General features: G+C 54.0%; 1 protein-coding gene across 2 annotated transcripts in view; it reads right to left on the bottom strand.

Moving 5' to 3' along the window:
* Window positions 1-10,356, bottom strand: part of BRD4 (bromodomain containing 4) — a 49,295-nt gene extending 38,939 nt beyond the window's left edge. Inside the window, exon 1 of one of the 2 annotated variants that reach the window (XM_061368036.1) lies at window positions 10,220-10,356. The gene's annotated coding sequence lies outside the window, so the exon portion shown is untranslated. The remainder of the gene's footprint in view (window positions 1-10,219) is intronic. The other variant, XM_061368046.1, reaches the window with a different exon arrangement.
* Window positions 10,357-10,844: the final 488 nt, after the last annotated feature.

The raw sequence follows: 10,844 nt of genomic DNA on the forward strand, positions 1-10,844 counted from the left end.
CTCCAGCCACCTCTAACACACAAGTGATGCTCTACCCCCCCTTGATATCCAAGGGTGTAAACGGGTATTAAACCCTCAGTTTTCCAGCAAAATCGGGGGGAAAACCCCACCTGGATGCTTCCAAAGTGGATTTTTTCCACTCAGTGATTCCCAGCTTCCCACATGGAGCTAGTTCCATCCTTAAGTTGTGGTCTATAGTAAAAGTCTGATTGCTCCCAGTGCTTCCACCCTGACTTCCACACTGGAATGGCAACTGGAGACCACAGATCCAAGATTCCCAACGCCACAAAGGAAAGGGAAGAGGTGGAATTCCATCAGGAACTGCATTTAAAACCAGCATTTCTGACCCACCTGGAGCCCCGGATTCCCACATCAACATCCAAAGGCACAGGCTTGGGAACGTTTGGTTGATCCAAAGTGTGAGTCCATACAGTTTAGAGCACGTATAGAGGGATAAAGCCTTGGACAAAGCTTTTCCCAGGAAGAGCCAGCAAAGCAGTGGATAATAAAAGTGGGAATTACGAATGCTTTGGATACCAGGAATGGTTTTCCTCCTCTTTATCCCTATCTGAGCCACGCTCAGACACCAGCACTGAACCAAATCCAGCTCTGGATGAAGCCTGAACAGGAGCCAACGTGCACCAAACTCCCTGGAATTCCCATTGTGGGATCCTCAGTCCTGGGTAACCAAATCCCAGCTGCATGGAGGCAGTACCAGGTGCTTCACATTGGGAAAACAGGGATGCAATGTGCCTCATATGGGGAATCCAAGGTAGGAAGCTCGGGATCCTGCTTAAAATCAGGGGGAATATCAAGTTTTTCCTCATTCTTGAGACAACCAGAACAAACTTCCCCCCATCCCATGTGCCAAAAGCCGGATTTAAAGTTGGAATCACGGATTCAATAGAGGGAAAGTGATTTAATACATCAGGAATGAGATTCAATGCAGGTCCCCAACCTGCAAGTGCCCAGGAAGAGGTTTTCCAGGAGGCACAGTTTAGGGAGAATCCAGCTCCATGCAGGGATCCATGGATTTCATCTCATATCCTGCAGCTCAGAGATGCTGCCTGGACCCATAGGCTCAGGATCTGCACTGTTAACTCTTTCAAGGGTTAAGAAGCCAAAGCAAAGGTATGGAGGGAAAACCAGATGGGAATGGCCCAAAAAGCAGGGAGCTGGCTTCATATTCCCATTTCTGCCTGGTCAAGAGACTCCCAGCCTATCTGCTCTTGGGAATGAGGAGTTTTCCTTCTCCTCATTGCAGAGACAGCCTGGAAAGATGGGAAGATCCCAAGTGGGAGCAGCAGATGGGATGTGACTGGGGCAATGGCTCCTCTTTCCCTTCCTTATGGGGCTCACTCCTGGCCAGGAGCTTCCTAAGCTTGATGCTGCAGCTGGAAAAGGCAGCTTTCATCCCATTCATTCCTAAGAGGAGAGCCCAAGGAGCCACCACGTTGTTTGAAGCATGGGAAGAGGAATGGGAATGCTTCTAAAAGGAGCAATGGACACCAACCTTAACTGTTCTCCATGAGAGCTTAGGGAGCAATGATGCAACACAGAGAGCGTGTTTCCATTCCCACTTCAATCCAAATGGGAGTGGAGAAGGAAAGGCAGTGATCCCCATCAGGGTCAGCGTGCCCTGGAGCAGGAATGAGCTGGCTCCAAGCTCCTCCTTAAAACAGGGATTTGAGGACTCATTGGGGTAAGGAGGAACCCAACTCACTGTGAATCAGGAGGAGATGGGATCGCTCCAAGGTGTGGGAAGCACTGGGATGTTCCTGTTAATCCTCAGCCTGGAATAGCTGGAGGTGAGCTCCTCGAGCTCGGATTAAAGAGCAAACCGGACCTAAGGGTTAAAGCTGAGCTCCTGAAGGATGCAGGATCAAACAGCAGGCTTAAAATGGACATCCAGAAGGCGATTTCCTGCTAAAATAACTGGGATACGGAAGGATTATGATCCTCTATCCAGAGCAGGCTTCCTTAGAAGCCCATTTCAGGCTCCAAACCGGAATCCTGAGCCCATGGCTGTACATACAGAGCCTGTAACCACTCGGCATCGCATCTTTCCGGTGCTATCAATAGCCTGGGAGAACACAGGGTTCCCAAAGGGCCATTCCCAGCAAATCCCAGCTGGAAGCTGAGCTAAGACAGGACAAGGCAAGGTCAGGAGCAAACAGAACCAGATGGGCCAAAAGCAAAGCACCAGGTTCCACACAGGACTCAGGTGATGATCTTAGGGTCCTTTCCAACCCTAACTATTCTATGCTATCCAAGGCTTGGGAGTCATCCCAGGTCCTGTTAAGAGCAGGATCTCTCAAGCAAAGACCCATTCCCACTGTTTCCTGCCCTTCCCACAGCTCTAACCAAGGAGAGACCAGCAGGAAAAGGCTCTATGCTCCCTTTATTTTATAGCCAGACCCAGCTCTGTGGTCCCTGTGTCCAATCCCATCAGCAACAAGGGAATAAATGCTATTTCCCCCCCTTTTCCCTCTTCCTCCTCCTTTTCCCCACCCCATTCCAGTGATTCCACAGGCAGAGGGGAAAGCACAAGTGGAAAACACAGAGATCAAAGCGTGTCCTGCTCAGCACCACACCTTCCCCTTTGCTCTTCCCCCAAGGGGAACGGGATCGTGCCCAAATTAACTCTTAATTACACCCCATGTCATTCCCAAAGGATCCTGCCGGGGGTTTGGGAGCAGCACGGCCTGAACCAGCAGGGATAGCGGGGATGTTGAGCTCTGGGCGAGCAGCAAAGCTCAAACCTGGGTTTATCCCTTCTCAGCACAGTCCTGAGCTTCCTAAACCTTGGAATATGGAGCTCCTGCAGGAATGATGGGCTGGAAACGGACCTAATCCCAACCCCAGCCAAGCACAACGATCCCAGGAAACCTCTGCACCAATGAATATTCCCTGTGCCAAGTTTAAGGGAATTCTCACTCCGGATTATTCCCCCCTCTGAGCATCAGGATGAAGCGACTGGAAGGGATTTAAACCGGTTTCTTCCCATTTGCTTCCTTGAAGTGGGAATTCTGCACCTACTCCACAGAAGGGAAGTCATTCCCAGCATCATTCCCATCCATCTCATCCAGGGGGGGAACCTTGCTGAGATACCCAGCTCCATAGGGTGGAATCCACATAGTCCCACCTTCCAAACCAAGCTGCTTTGAGCCCTAATCTCAATCCCAATCCCACCATAGCACATGCACACACACGGGATTAATGGAGAGACATCAGGAACAGATCAAATTCCCACCTTTGGAGGCTGGAATTGGGATGGAGGAGCCTTTGGATCCCGGTTACAGATCCCTGTTCCAGTGCTGTATGAGGAGGTTATGGAAGCAAAGCTGGTTTTACACTCCCCACCTGATGCTACCCATGGCTGGATCCAACCCGCAGCAGCAGCTCCATAGGAGGAACATGGAAATCAGCTCTAAAACCACTGATTCTTCCCCAAATTCAAGCTTCACATCCCAAATCTGATGCTTCCAGCAGAACCCAACATGCAGGAGGATCCCAGGAAAACCAGTCAAACCAGCTCAGCAAAGGGTTTCCAACCTGGGATGCGCTGGCAAAGAGATTCCCGTGGCCAAGCTGCACCTGGATCCTTAGAGCAGGCACCAGGACAATGAATTTAGTGGTTTATGGTAGGAAAACCCATGAGGAAAGACCATAAATGGGTGCTGGGATACTGGGATGGGGTGAAGGGAGAAGGTTTGGATGCTCCATCCCTGGCAGTGCTCAAGGCCAGGCTGGATGGGGCTTGGAGCATCCTGCTCTAGTGGAAGGTGTCCATGCCCATGGTTATGGATGAGCTTTAAGGTCCCTTCTCAACCCATTCCATGATCCCAGGAATTCCACTCCTTTCCCATCATCCCTTTCCAAAACAAGACCAACAACAGGTATTCAGGGATAACAAAAGAGCTGTCCATGGCAAGCGGTTCGAATTAGATGACTTTAAGGCCCTTTCCAACCCTATTCCATGATTCCAGAGCTGGGGAATGCTGGAGCTGTCTCCCAGCAGCTTAGTGCAGCCCAACACCATCCTTTCTATGGGGTATCTTCATTGAAACCCCACTCATAAAGGACACCCCATGGGTCCCATTGCTCTCATGCATGTAAGGGCTGCAGGTGGGCACTAAAAGGGACTTTAAGCCAGGCTTCCAGTGTAAAGAGGAAAGCTGAGCAGCAGAACCAGCCCTCCATTCCCAAAACTTCCTGCCCCAAGGATATCATTCCTTTCCAAGGGTTATTCCTCACTTTCATCACGCTTCAGCATAGAAAGGGATTGCAAGGAATATGCTACAGGAATGGGGCTTTGTTAGTCCTGGGTAAGGTTTTAACTCGCTGCACTGTGTTCTATGGGGAAAAAGGGTGGAAAACAGGAATTCTGCAACCCAAAACATGAAGAAAAGGGAAAACCTGAGCACACGAAGCCAGCCTGGAAGAGGTTCCAACACAGAGTCCTTGTGTTGGGTTCCAACAATAGAAACCTTAAACTCTCCCCTCTTCTTGTGCCAGTTCCAAGCAGAGCCCAAGGGGCAGAAACATTCCCAAAAGAGGGATTTTGCTGAGGACACTCGCAGGGAAGATGTGTCCATGCTGAGCCCTTCCCTTGAGCCAAGCATAGGGAGAGGCAGCAGCATCCCATCCCTTCCACCCACCAGGAAAGCATGGAAGAGGAGCTATTCCCTATGGAGCAGTGGCCTGTGGTGCCACTGGCTGCCCCAGCTCCTCTCCCAGCCCATAATAACCCTCAGTGAAGGATAAAGGTCCTAATACGTCTGGGCAAAGGTCTTTGGGGATCAGCATCCAGGTCCAGCCCCCTGGAATGCTATCCATTAGAGCAGGATGCTCCTTGAACACTGCCAGGGATGGGGCAGCCACAGCTTCTCTGGGCACAAATCCATTGGAATTCCCACTGGGATCACCTCCACTTCCGCATGTTTTAGGGTTCAAGGGATCTTGCCTAAAGCTGGGATTGACCCAAAGATGAACCAAGTCCCATTGGTGACTCCAAGGAACGGGAAAAGGCCAAAACCATCACTTGCTCTGTGCCACTTCCGCTGCTTTTGAACCCAAAACTGCCCCAAGAGAGCACGGATCAGCTCCTGTTGCCTGGAACCTCCTTCCCTATGGAGCCAGCCATGGAATGGGAACAGACCCAAGCACCAGGTTTAACCAAACCCAGGTTGTATTAAACCTGAGCCAAACGCTGGCTCTTTTAGCTCACAGGGTACAAAAACCAGCTCATTTCTCCCAATATTCCACCTTCTTCCTGCTTTTCCTTAACGATTCCCCTCTTCCCAAGTGGCTGCTACTGATGGAGGAGGAGGGGGATAAAACCAACAGCAAATTGCAAAGTGCTCCTTAAACAGTTCATTTACTGCATCCCCTTTCCCATATCCCATTCATGAGGAATATAAGGACCGTGCCTGTTGGTGGATCTCAGGTAAAGGGCTCAAAGGGGTTTACATGTTGTTTGAATGAGGAAGTGGGATACAATTCCAGCTTCCAGGCTTGGTTTAATCCCAGATCTCACTTAGGAAAGCCAACATGGAATGAAGCCCATACCGTAAAAGCCCCTTTAAACACAACTGCTTCATTACACCGCTATTAACATGAGTCAGGTTGAAGCAGCACCCGACCTGTAATTCCCACTTTCCATCCACATCAACCACAAACTGCTCCATCAGCACCCACCTGAGCCCAACTTCAGGCTTTTAAAGGCAAATAAACTGGTTTTAAGGCAAATAAAGTTGAGTTTTAAGGCAAATAAACTGAGTTTGGGGTTGCTTTTGCTCCAACAACTGCCCCAGAAGCCGCCGGATGGGTTCAAATCACCCCAATCTCGTTTAAATGCTTGGATAACCACTAATTCTGCCACATTTAGATGTGGCACCAGGTTTTGGGGTGTTTTGCCTGAAACCCACCCATTTTCACCTCCTGGGTTTGCTGTCGTTGCTATACAGAAGCTCCATCAGGCTTCAAACGTGTCTTAACAACTTAGTTGTGCTAAACCCAGGCTTTAGGCTTAGCTTTGCTTAGCAGATCCCTACATCAGGAATAGCAGGAAGCCAACATTCAACTCCCCCCTGTTTCAATGCTGGCCGTTGCTGATGGAATTCCTGCTTTCAGGAAGTTTGCCCGAGGTTCCTGCTCTGCCTTGGTTGGATGCTGCTGCTGCTGCTTTAAGGTTGTTGGATGTGGCCCTGGATTGGTGCCATCTCCCTCCTCCGGAGCAAAAGGCAGGGCCGGGCTATCCCAGCCTTTGGAACAGGAATAATCACTCACTCTCCTCCCACTGGCTGGAACAACGGGACAGGATTCCTCCTAAATACACCCGGAATGGCAACGGAGCTGCTCCGTCCCTTTAAAACAGGGATTGGGAAAAGCACAAGGCGAGTTGTGCTCCTCAAACACAAACGGCACTTCCCAAATGCTTTGGTCTCAATGATTTGGGATAAACCCTGTTTATCCCATGAAAGCAACACTCAGCACGACATTCCTTAAGGATATCACAAGACAGGGATGAAATGCACCTAAAAGGAGGAGTTTTGGGTCTCTCCCTGTTCCCAAGGGGGAATTTCAGCCTCACTTCAAGGTATCCCACATCCTTCCGCCATCCCAACACTTTTCCCTTGATGCTCCAAGATCCATAGGGAAAACCCGTTATCCCAATGGTGTTTTCCCTGCGTGGAGGTGTCTGCTGTAAGGCAGGAGACATGGATTAAGCCACCACAAGCCCATAGCATGTTAAGGACACTGCTTGTCCACGCTTCCCAATCCGGAGCTCCCAGAGGTGCTGCTTGGAGCAGAATTCCCTGGGCTGGAATTTCACTTCACCCTTGCCCTACACCAACCTTTGGGTATTTGCTCCCAAGGGACATTTTTAGTGAATATTGAACCAAATAGTGACTATTTCATCCAAAAAAGAGGGTGGTTTCACCCCATCTCCCTCAAGAGGAGCAAGAGCCACAAACCCTCCACACAGCTGCTCCAATAGGGATAAATCCATCGGGACGTGGGTCCTGCAGGATCCGCCCCTTTTCCCATTGCTGTGATTTATCCATCACTTGAATCTGGATGGTTTAGAGCAAGATGAGGATTCCTTCATGGCTTGTGTTGTCTTAATCCCGACTAAAGGGAGTTATTGTGCTGTTCCGCTTGGATCTGGAGCAGCCCAGGGCTCATCCCACAGAGGAAAGGGGATCCACGTGAGCTCCCTGTGCTGGGATGCCCTGGCTCTGCAGGGCAGCTTCCCCTTTCACATCCGCTGCTCTTTGAATCCCACTAATCCTCACCCCATCCAAGCGGGCAGCGCGGCCAACGGTGCTCCCAAAGCCTTTGGATTTAGATGGCAGAGAGCTGGAAAACACCCGTTATTCAATGACACCCCCCAAAAACCCTCTGCAATTCCCTTGTAAGCTTCCAGAGACTCCGCTTTCCTCCATCCCATAGCAAAAAGGCTCCAAAAACCAGCTGAAAACCGGGATTCAAACCTGGATGGGGGCAATTCCTTCCCCCATCCATTCCATCCCATTGCTTGGGCTGAAGCAGAGACACGATTCAGGCTCAGATTCAATGTGTGGTGATACAACCCCCTTCCTTTTCCCTTCCCTGTGCACATCCATGTCCCTCACCTGGCATTCCCATAGGGATCTGGGCTGGGAAGAGCTGCCCCAAGCTGCTGCGGTTGGGTTGCAGCCATCTCCCACCCCAGGATCCATCCTATTCCTGTGCCCCTTCTATATTTAGGAAGGAACATTCGCTCTGATGAGGCCCCATCCCTACAAACAGCAAAGGAACACGACCGGGATGCATCCCCTTCGCCACCAAATCCAGGGAATACCCACACAGAGCATCACCACCAGCTCCCATCCCAGATTCCAGCCTGGTTTTGCTGCACTTGGGGTTAAGGTGAAAGAGCTCCCTGGTGCGCATTCCTGAACGGGAGCCAGCACATCCCAAACCAGCCTGGAGTTTGCTTTGGAGAAATGATGCCAGAACATCCAGGAATGGTTAACGAAGGGGGTTGGCTCTATTGCACCTGAGCCCAGCTCCCTGTTTTACCACCAAGGCTTCCCAATGGCATTCCATACATTTAGAAGCAAACGGCACCGTTCCCGGTTGTTTCCACGTTTAAGGTTGGATCCCAACTCCAACCAAACTCAATCCTTGGTTCCTCTTCAAGCAGGAACGGGATTCACACTTAGGATGCTTTGCTAGCAACGGAGGTAACAGCCCCATCACCTCCACTACATGCATCAGATAACGCAGCTTGGAGTAATCCATGCAGTCAGAGGGGGATGAAACAACCCCTGGCATTGGGATTGGGACACGAGGGTTGCCTGCGGTCAGGAATTCACCGCTTGCCATGCTTGGAAGCACAAAAAGGCCCTGGTGCAACAGCAGAGACCACTTCGCACCGGGAACACCCAGTGCCGTGCAGCCACTGCCATTAGCAACAAGCCCACCAGGGGATGAATCACAGCGGCCTCAAATGGGTTTGAGGGCTTAAAACCACCCCTGGTTTCCTTACCCGAAGCACTTTGGGTCCTTTTCCTGCCTAAAAAGGGCTGAATTTGGTTGGGACAAACTTCACCCAAAGCACAACCAGGCGAAAGAAACCTCTAAAACGGCAACAAGTGGTCAAAACCACTCAAACGACCCCAAAAAACGGTGGCAGGAAGCAGAAGCTCATCATCCGGGTGGGTGTCCCACACATTCGTTATGGTGTGAACGAGCAGCTTAATGCCTGACACGATAACACACATCCCTATGAGCAACGGCGCTGGGCTGACTCCTAAACCATGCTGGGAGGTGTTTGTCCGAAGGATAACAGGGATTGAAGGAGTTTCCTTGGGAATTCCGCTGCGGAAAGCCGGGAAGCTTTAAGTTTATCGGGAATAAGAACTATGCGTGAAGCTTTTAGCATTGGAAAGCATTGGGGGCAACGGGAAACCAACCGGGGAGCAGCGGGGGGGATGCGGCTGCGCTGGTTAATGGCAATGGGAGCTGGAAGGGAGCGGGAGCGGCCTGAGGGCAATGCCTGCCGCAGGAACCGGGTGTCCCCCTTCCCACAGCGGCTCCGGAGCTTCCCCTGCGCCGGAAGGCCCCAAAGTAGGAAACAACCGGAAAACCGACCTCAAACCGTGAATAAACGCGGGGAGATGGAGGCGAGGGGCCCAACCCGCCCCGCTGGACGCTTACACCGGGCCCAGACCCCGCTGCAGCGGGGAGCGGCTCCGTCCCTTCACGGCTGCCCCCCCCCAAGGACACCGGCCGCTGCCCATCGCTTCCCGGCCCCGCTCGCTTCGCTCCCGGGCTCCGATCGCGCCCGTTGTCCTCTCCCCCCCCCTCAGCTTCCAGCGAGCGGCCGCAGGGCCTGGGCGGAGGCGGGCGGGCGGCCTAAGGCCTAACGGCGCGGCGGGAGGCCTCCATACCACCACCCCCCCGCCATCGCTAGGCCCGGCCCGGTCCCACCCGGCCCAGCCGAGGTCCCCCCCGGGCTCGGGGCGAGGAGGGGACCGGCGGCGTCACTCACCGCAGGGTCGGGCCTGGCCGCTGCCTCCGCGCAGGAGCCGCCGCTTCCTCCTCCCGTCCGCCGACAAAATGGCGGCGGCAGGAAGTGCCCCCGCGCCGGCCCCCCCCCCCCCCCCCCACCGCACGCACTCTGCGTACCGGCCCGACAACGGCGTAACGCGGCCCCACAACGGCTACGCTAACGGCGCAGAGCCGCCGTCCCACTGACGTAAACGCCGTAACTGCGCGCCGGCCTTTACGCAAGCGGCGTAACCCAGCGAGCGCAGTCCCCTCAGCCCGCGGGGCCCTTTCGGGGGTTACGCAAAGTGCGTAGGGCGCGGAGATTCCGCCCCCTCTCCCTCCCCGCTTTGCGCAGCGGCCTACGCAGCCGGCGCGTGACCGCCGCTACGCCAACTGCGGCCGCCCCCCCTTCACGCCTTACGCCGTTGTCGCAAGCTAGGCCTCAAACCTACGGGCGGGCTCCGCGCACGCAGTTTACGTAGGCCTCCCTGACGCAGCGGCCGCATTACGCAATGCGGGTTACGCCGGCGGGGCGACGTATGAGGCGTTGGTGAATCCCGAATCCCCCCCTTCCCGTCTCCCCTTCTCCCTTCCCTTACCGGTGACCCCGCACCGCCCGTCCCGCCCGGTCCCGTCCCCCAGCGCCGCCGCTCCCCGCGCCGGGCCCTGTTCTTACCTCAGGCGGCGGCAGCGGCGGGCGGGGCCGGGCGAGCGGCGCTGGGGCCGGGTCCCGGTTCCGGTGGCGCTGAGGGCGGCGGCGGGGGAGGGGAGGAGGAGGAGGAGGAAGAGGAGGGAGGGGGAGGGGGGGAACCGGGCACCGAGGGGCAGCGGGTCCGGCAGCGGCGCCGCACTGACCTCACCGCGCTGCGCCTGACGTCACGGCGCACCGCGGCACGCCCACCCTACGGTCGCGCCCCGCCGCGTGACGTCACGGGGGCGCGGCGCGGGCGGTGACGTAGCGCGCGGGTGTGACGTCAGCCCTCCAGCCCATCCCCTGGTGCACGGTGGGAAGTTGATTCCATTTATTGCCGTTTTGGGGCCAAAAAATAAAAGGATTTGGGTAAAACCCCAAAGGATTTACTCCGTGTCTGGCTGATAAAATCTCCAAATCACAGCCGTGGTTTTTGGGGTGAATCCTTTGGGAAACGGGTGCGGAGCAACAGGTGTAAATTCTTCTGGAAACACGTTTTTTTGGGGCAAAATGATTTTGTGCACCCAGAATGAACCCAGGCCCCAATCCCAGCAGGAATCCCAGCAAACGAGTGCCAGCCCCAACTTGTGAGGGCAGGACCGGAATTAAC

This window comes from Neopsephotus bourkii, unplaced genomic scaffold (assembly GCF_033783945.1).
Source record: "Neopsephotus bourkii isolate Nb327-2 ecotype Australia unplaced genomic scaffold, CSIRO-AGI_Nbou_v1 NB_133, whole genome shotgun sequence".
Lineage (NCBI taxonomy): Eukaryota > Metazoa > Chordata > Aves > Psittaciformes > Psittacidae > Neopsephotus > Neopsephotus bourkii.